Genomic DNA, 7,844 nt, shown 5'->3' with positions numbered 1-7,844 from the left:
ATATATGTTCATCCTGATAATAAAGGGTCTTCCTGTGATGGTATGACAACCTGCTGCACTGCTCCTAATTCAGAGAAGCATTGCCACTCTCATGTAGGCTGTGTTTGTTTGAACTACAGTAGATGCAAAAATGTTACAGGAGATGTGGCTATTAGCATTGTCACTACTGAGTCTGTAGCGTATCAGTCAGCACCTTTCCACACCAAGTCTGTCCCTCTGCTTTCTGGATTGATAGCACTGACTCTGTTTCTGAAACCCTCCTACTGTATGCAGCAGTGCCTGAGAAGGGAAGCATTTTTGACTCAAATGAAGGAGAATTTGGTTCAGTCAAGGAAGGTTTTCTGTGCTTCACACAGAGTAAATGGATGTGGTACTTTTAGTTTGTCATACAAGACCTGTTGTACTTTAAAAAAAAAAAACAGGTGGACAAATAGTCTACAAACAGACATTTTAACATTAAAGTTGATCTATGACTACCCAAATAAATCTATATTTATATTTCTAATGCCAGTCCTGTTATGCCACATTGTGAAAAAAAATCCCTAATAAGTTCCAGTAGAACAATGCAGTCACCTCAGTCACCTCACCAACACCCCCTCCTCCCTTCACCATCAATAGAATTTACAGATAATGTAGTGGCATTACTGAGTGCACAGAGCATGTCTTCCATGAATTCCCTTCTAGAGGCCAGTGCCTGCATTACCACTCTGAAGTCGGACAGCGTGACAGCAACCAATTACAGAAATCTCAGCAATACAAGAATTGCTATGGGGCTGACATTGTAAGAAAAACTAGTCCAGTGGCATTACATGGCACGTTTTATGTTGCTAATTGTGTGCGGGTGTGGCTAAGAAAATATTTGAAACAACTGCAAGTCCAACAGCATATATACTTGCCTTAACTGAGTATTAGTTTGCTCTAAATTTTCAATTTTCTTAATGGCCTGATCTTTCTGTTTACTTGCCTGTAAGTTTGAACAAAAATAAATACATCAAAGTCAAATTTAACACCCAAGAAAACAATAAATATTTACTATTGACTATTACATTTACTGAAAATACAAAAGAGGTGAAAATTGCAGAAAGTGAATAATTGTTAGTTAAAATGAAATGGAAGTAAAATTGGGCATTGCCAGTTTTAAGCATGTTAGCAAAAATCCTACCATCAGATAAAACCGTTATGCATAGAATACAAATATTACTTCTTTGCACAAATTAAACAAGAATGGGAATAGCTGTGAAAGTAGTACCAGGATACCTATTGTGCAATGATATACCTTACCATACAGGATTGGTTTAAAACAACCTGCCCACGGGTGTGGCTTGGCATATGGAGCTGTAGGCCATGTTCCTCTGCACCTCCCTGGTCCTTGAGGCTCCACTGGACTCTTCACCCACAGCTATCTCTCGTGGTTTAGGAGATATTCATACTGCATGCAGCCAGTTATGTCACTGGCGCGAACACACTGAAGGGACGCATACCCATGCTGTCCCTTCAGAGCTGTCCATAACACCCGTGCGTGGCCAATCAAATGGCTGGAGGACACAAACCCATAAGGAAAACAAGGTGAAGATGGAAGTGCCTTCAGTGGTTACAGCGTGTTGCTGGAAGGCTTCGTTCTAGGGGAAGTATTTTATAATATGCTAGTATGCGGTGCATTCTCTTGAACTGGATCAGGTACATAGGACCTTGGAACTGCCCAAAGAATCCTTGCCAGATTGGCCCTTTTCTCTGACAACACCTGGCCTATCTTTCATCCCACAGTGGCAATGACAAGGCAAAAAGAAGTGCTCTAGATGTTCATCTCAAAGAGCACCAGTTGATTGATTATTGCACAAGATGCTAGTCCTTTCTGCCTTTTTGAGTGTTTTTACCCTATTTTTGGAATTTTGAGCCTGATCACCAGATTACCACCACTGTTCTATCGAGTTATGTTTGCCAGTTTAACAGGTTATGGTGGAATGTTTCATGTTAGCTCTGCTTATAGGTTCTTTTTTCCCCAGTCTCATGTTGCTGTTTTACCTCCCCTAGGGCATTATGCTACTGTTCCCTATTAGATACCCTCGTGTGAAATTTTCTTTTTCTCAAAGTAACAAACTTCTGTTTTTACAGTGGCGAACATATATGCCCCTAACCAAGACTAGGGCCGTTTCTCTCTGCGGTCCTCACCAGGTTGTTTGGTGGTCCTTGTTTTATTGTGGGAGGTAACTTAAATGTCACACTATTTCCGTCTGCAGATACATCTTCTTCTAAGTTCTCTATTTCCCACTCCACATTATTGCACATCAAATCACCTTTGAACACTAACCAATTAGTAGATGTCTGGCATATTCTGCACCCTGTGGAAAGGCACTACAGTTATTTCTCAATCGCCCACAATTCATACAGTTGCATCAACTTCATCTCCCAATCACTCTTAGAAAAATATTACAATCGTCCCTCCGTCACATATGGTCGGATCAGGCTCCTGTCCACCTAAAATTAGCTTATGTGTCTACACCTCGTCCTGGCTCCTCCTGGCACCTTAATGACGGCCGAGGACATAAGGACAGAAGCACAATGTTCTCATTTAGATGAAAGGCCAAAACAACCTTTGGAAGAAATGAAGGCTGCGGGCGTAGCACCGCCTTATCCTTGTGGAGGACCAAGTAGGGAGACTTGCATGACAAGGCCGCCAACTCAGAAACCCTCCTGGCAGATGTAATAGCCACTAGAAAGACTACTTTCTGAGAGTGTCAATAAGGGGATTTCCTTAATGTTTTCAAACAGTGGCTTCTGAAGCACAGAGAGCACCAGATTCAAATCCCACGGAAGCAGCGGTGGTCGAACTGGAGGGCCATAATGTCAAACCCCCTGCACAAACGTACTCACCAATGGATGAGTCGCCAAAGGTCACTGAAAAAAGTAAGCCAAAGCTGATACTTGCCCCTTTATGGTGCTTAATGAAAGTTTTTGATCCTCTCCTCGCTGCAAAAACAGCAGGATCCTGGAAACTGAATATGTACGCGGACGCCACCCCATCTCCTCACACATGTAGATAATGGCCTTCCACGTATGATGATAAATCTTCCGCTCTGCCCACCGCAGGATATGAGCGACCTCTAGTGCTGCAGCCAAGCTCCTTGTTCCTCCTTGATGGTTAACATACGCCACCGCCGTTGTCCAACTGGATCCTGACTGGACGCCCCTGCAGTCTCTGTGACCATGTGGAGAGGAACCGCCTGACCGCCCAAAGCTCCATCCAGGGATAATGGAGATTTGTCCCATTTGGACAGGATATCTTTCTGCTAGACTCGAGTGTGGAATTGAGCATACGGTACCGCCTCAAAAGTGGCTACCATGAGACCCAGGACTCGCATGCAAAAATGTGACGACCACCTGCAGGACACCAACAACTTCACCGCAGCTTGAAGAGTCTGCAGCTTGTCCGAAGGGAGAAAGACTCTCACCTTTGAGGAGTCCAGAAGCAAACCCAGGTACTCCAGGCATTGAGTCGGCACCAACACCGACTTCTGGAGGTTCAGTACCCAACCAAACTCCCAAAGAGTCTGCATGGTGATCACCACATCCTCCCTTAATTCTGAGGTGGAAGCTACTCTCAGAAGGAGGTCATCCAGGTAACCCACGACTGCGATCCAGCGTTGCTTAAGCAATGCCAGAATTGGTGCTAGCACCTTGGTGAAGACCCTTGGTGTCCCAACGCTAGGCCAAAAGGGAGAGCTACAAATTGGTAGTGCTTGTCCCTGACCGCAAATCGCAGAAACCTCTGACGCATATGGGGACATGCCTGACACATATGAGGACATGCAAGTATGCGTCCTTGATGTCAAGGGACGCCAGAAAATCCCCCTGATGGAGTGCAGCGACCACGGAGTGAACTGATTCCATCCTGAACCTTTTTACTTTCACAAAGCTGTTGAGGCCCTTGAGATCCAGGACCGGACGGACCCCTTCCTTTTTTGTGACTACAAATAGATTGGGGTAGAATCCCTGAAACCTTTCCGGCGTCGGCACAAGTACTATCACCCTGCACAGCAGAAGGTCCTGTACTGCCCCGAACAGGGCTTCCTGACGAGCCAGAAGAAGATGAAGGTTGGAGGGAAAAAATCTGTTTGGCGGACAAGAAAGAATCTCTTATCTTGTATCCTGATGAAACCAGTTTGCAGACTCACTGGTCAGAAAGTAGGGAGGTCCACCGAGCTGCAAACTCCCAAAGGCGACCCCCCACCCGAGAGTCGGTGGGGGTGAACCTTCATGCGGCAACAGATTTGATCGCAGGTTTGTTTGGCTTGCGAAACCAGGGACGCTTTTGTCCCTCAGCGGGCACCTTGTCGGACTGGGAACACTTACCTGCCGACCAAGGCGGACGAAAAATCCGCTTCTGAGTGGAAAAGGAGGGCCCTTGTCTACGGCGTGGCTCCTTAACCTTCCTGGACTGTGGGAGCAACGTACTGTACTGTTTCCCCCAGTAACATTTTTAATAATGTCATCCAGCGAAGCTACAAAATGCCTCTCTCCCTGGAAGGGCAAATCCGCCAGTGCTGTCTTAGATGCCTGGTCCGCAGACCAGCATTTTAGCCAAATCAGGCGATGTAGCACCACAGCTGATACTGAGGCTCTAGAGAGCAAGGAGACCGTATCTAAGGCTGCTTCACAGACATACTTAAGGCCCTGCAACCACTGGTCCACCAGCTACACGCAGACTGGGGAAGCCTGTTGCTTCTCACACTCACGGTTCAACAATTTAGCCCATTCAGTAAGCATCTGTGACACCGGGGATGTGGCTAACACTAGCCGCAATGCTGACCCCACCACCATAAACATGTTGGCAGGGTCCTTGAAAGCAGGGGTCCCTTCCACCAGAATCGTGGTTACCTTATTTAACCTGGATACTGGGGGGTCAACAATCGGAGATGTCCATTTCTTCAGGAAACTCTCCTCAAAGGGGTAACGGACCGACATTCATCTCGGGACCGAAAAGGCCCGCTGCGGGCTTCCCCACTCCTTGTAAATAAACTTATCAAAATAAGTTAGGTAGGGAAACACCTTAGCCATGTGGGCCAGCTTGTGGAACCCAAAAGGGACCGATACCTCTGTAGATGCCCCCGCCGTATCCTCCATCTTTAGGATATCCCGCACCGCTGTGATAAGTGCTCCTACAAGCGCTTTTCCTGCGCTGACTCGGACACGGAGTCATCCTCACTGTCCAAACGGTCCTAGACCGCATCCTCTGAAACTTCAGAACAAGGGCTGCCTGCCACAGCGGCCCATAGCATGGGGAGGAGGGAAAGGGACAGGGAGAGAAGAAAGGGAGAAAGAGAGACCCTCTAGTCGACCTCCCAGGGAATGCCCAGCTGCCCCATCCTGCCGAGACAGGAGGAACCGTACTTACCCCTCCTGCAGGGACTGCTGGACGCATTCCGCGGACAGACCAATCACCCAAGCAGCATGGGGTGGCTGTCGACTACGGCACACTGTGACTCAGACAGCAGTAGCCCGGTCATATGTGTGCCTGGGAGCACATAGCTCCCTTGCCGCCCTTGGATCAGACGGGGCATGTCGTGGCTGACCCAGCGCATAGCTAATGTCTGCTCGCGCTCGATGTTCAGGCCGGGGAGACTACCAGGACCTATATTATCCAGCCTGTCACCCAGCCCGGCTGTTGATTGTAGAACACAGGAATCAAAAATGCAGAAAAAATTCCCAGGACCAATGGTCCCCACCAGAAGCCAGGTCCTTCTCCTACACTAGGCAGAAGAAACTGAGCTGCTGGAAGGGGTGAGGGGTTATAGCCAGTAGGACTGCCCCCCCTTTTGCTGTTTTTACATGTTGTGCCTAGTCATCTCCTGAAGGTGGCGATATAACCCAAAGGTCAAGATTGAAGATGCTTAGTCAATGAACGAAAGAGAAATTAATTTTTTTTATACAACATTGTCACTAAATTATATTTTGTTCAAACATGGCACAGTTATATGTGGAATTACACCCCAAATTACATTATGTTGCTTCTCTTGAGTACGGGGATACCACACGTGTGGAACTTATTGTCTAACCGCGACAGGACCCCGAAAACCAATCACCGCCTTCAGGCTTTCTAAGGACGTACATATTTGATTTCACTCCTCACTGCCTATAACAGTTTCGGAGGACATGAAATGCCCAGATAGCACAAAAAACAAAACAAATGACCCCATTTTGGAAAGTAGACACCCCAAACTATCTGCTGAGAGGCATGTTGAGTATTTTGCATCTCTCTTTTTTTGTCACAAAGTTTTAAAAATTGAAAAAAAAAAAAATTTTCTTTCTTTATTTTCAAAAATAAATGAGATCTGCAAAATACTCACCAAACCTCTTAGAAAGTACCTTGGGATGTATACTTTCCAAAATGGGGTCATTTGGGGGGGTTGTGCTATCTGGACATGGGGTCCTGTACACGGCTAGGCTCCCAAAAAGTCTCACATATGTGGTGTCCCCGTACACAGAAGCAGCATAATGTATTTTGGGGTGTAATTTCACATATAACCATGCCATGTTTGAACAATATATCATTTAGTGACAACTTTGTGTAAAAAAAAAAAAGAAATGTAATTTGTGGGGGTTGTGTGCTATCTTGACAATCCAGGGTCTCCGAAACTGTCATAGGTAGTGAGGAAGTGAAATCACCATTCTACGCCCTTATGCCGCGTACACACGATCAAACAATCCGGTGGAAAAGTCCGGCAAACTCAAGTCCGCCAAACAATCCCCCCATGTGTAGCCTCCGGCATACTTTTTTGACCCGAAAGTACGGCGGACTTAGAATGACGTGTTGCACTCCAATCTTCCCGCCGGACTTGCATTTCGGCAGACAATCCGGCCGTGTGTATGCCAGTCCGCCGTACTTTTGAAATGAGCGGACTTTTCCCGCCCGGAGAAAAGTCCGCTCATTTCGAGCGGGTCTCCAGGAAGGCGGGGCCCGCGAAGGAGATGTCAATGGCCCCGCCGTCTGGTATGGACTTAAAGGGGAACCCCAACGCCGAAAAAAATCGGCGTGGGGGTCCCCCCCAAGTCCACAACAGACCCTTGTCCGAGCACGCTACCCGGCCAGCCAGGAAAGGGGGGCGAGCGAGCGCCCCCCCCCCTCCTGAGCCATACCAGGCCACGTGCCCTCAACATGGGGGGTGCCTTGGGGAAGGGGGGGGCGTGCGGCCCCCCCACCCCAAAGCACCTTGTCCCCATGTTGATGAGGACAAGGGCCTCTTCCCGACAACCCTGGCCGTTGGTTGTCGGGGTCTGGGGGCTTATCGGAATCCGGGAGCCCCCTTTAATAAGGGGGCCCCCGGATACCGGCCCCCCACCCTATGTGAATGAGTATGGGGTACAATGTATTCACCTGTAAAATAAAAGTACAAAAAAAACACAACACACGAGATAAAATACTTTATTGCACAGCTCCGTGGGTCTTCCGTCTTCGGGGGTCTTCTCGCCGGACTCCTCCGCTCTCTTCTTGTAGCTCTTTTGCTAGCGGAGGAGTCCGGCTTTCTTCCTCACCGCCGGCCTCTTAGAAATCCAGGAGGCAGCGATTGGTGTTCAGGGTTCTTTGCGCAGCTAGGCTCCCAAAAAGTCTAACACATGAAGTATCCCCGTACTTAGGAGAAGCAGCAGAATGTATTTGGGGTGTAATTACACAAATAACCATGCCATGTTTGAACAATATATAATTTAGTGACAAGTTTGTGCAAAAAAATTAAAAATTAAAAAAATATAACTCAACATGCCTATCAGCAAATAGCTTGGTGTGTCTACTTCCCAAAAAGTCATTGGGGGGGGTGGGGGGTTGAACTGTCCTGGCATTTTATGCACAA

General features: G+C 47.5%; 1 long non-coding RNA gene across 1 annotated transcript in view; it reads right to left on the bottom strand.

Moving 5' to 3' along the window:
• Positions 1-886: 886 nt before the first annotated feature.
• The window catches only part of LOC143982684 (uncharacterized), a 39,782-nt gene continuing 32,824 nt past the window's right edge, over positions 887-7,844 (bottom strand). Inside the window, exon 3 of the long non-coding RNA XR_013274499.1 lies at positions 887-964. This is a non-coding gene — a long non-coding RNA (uncharacterized LOC143982684). The remainder of the gene's footprint in view (positions 965-7,844) is intronic.

Source organism: Lithobates pipiens, unplaced genomic scaffold (genome assembly GCF_037356315.1).
Source record: "Lithobates pipiens isolate NorthernLeopardFrog02 unplaced genomic scaffold, aLitPip1_a1.2 Scaffold_16, whole genome shotgun sequence".
Classification (NCBI taxonomy): domain Eukaryota; kingdom Metazoa; phylum Chordata; class Amphibia; order Anura; family Ranidae; genus Lithobates; species Lithobates pipiens.
This window is presented reverse-complemented; position numbering and strand designations above follow the sequence as displayed.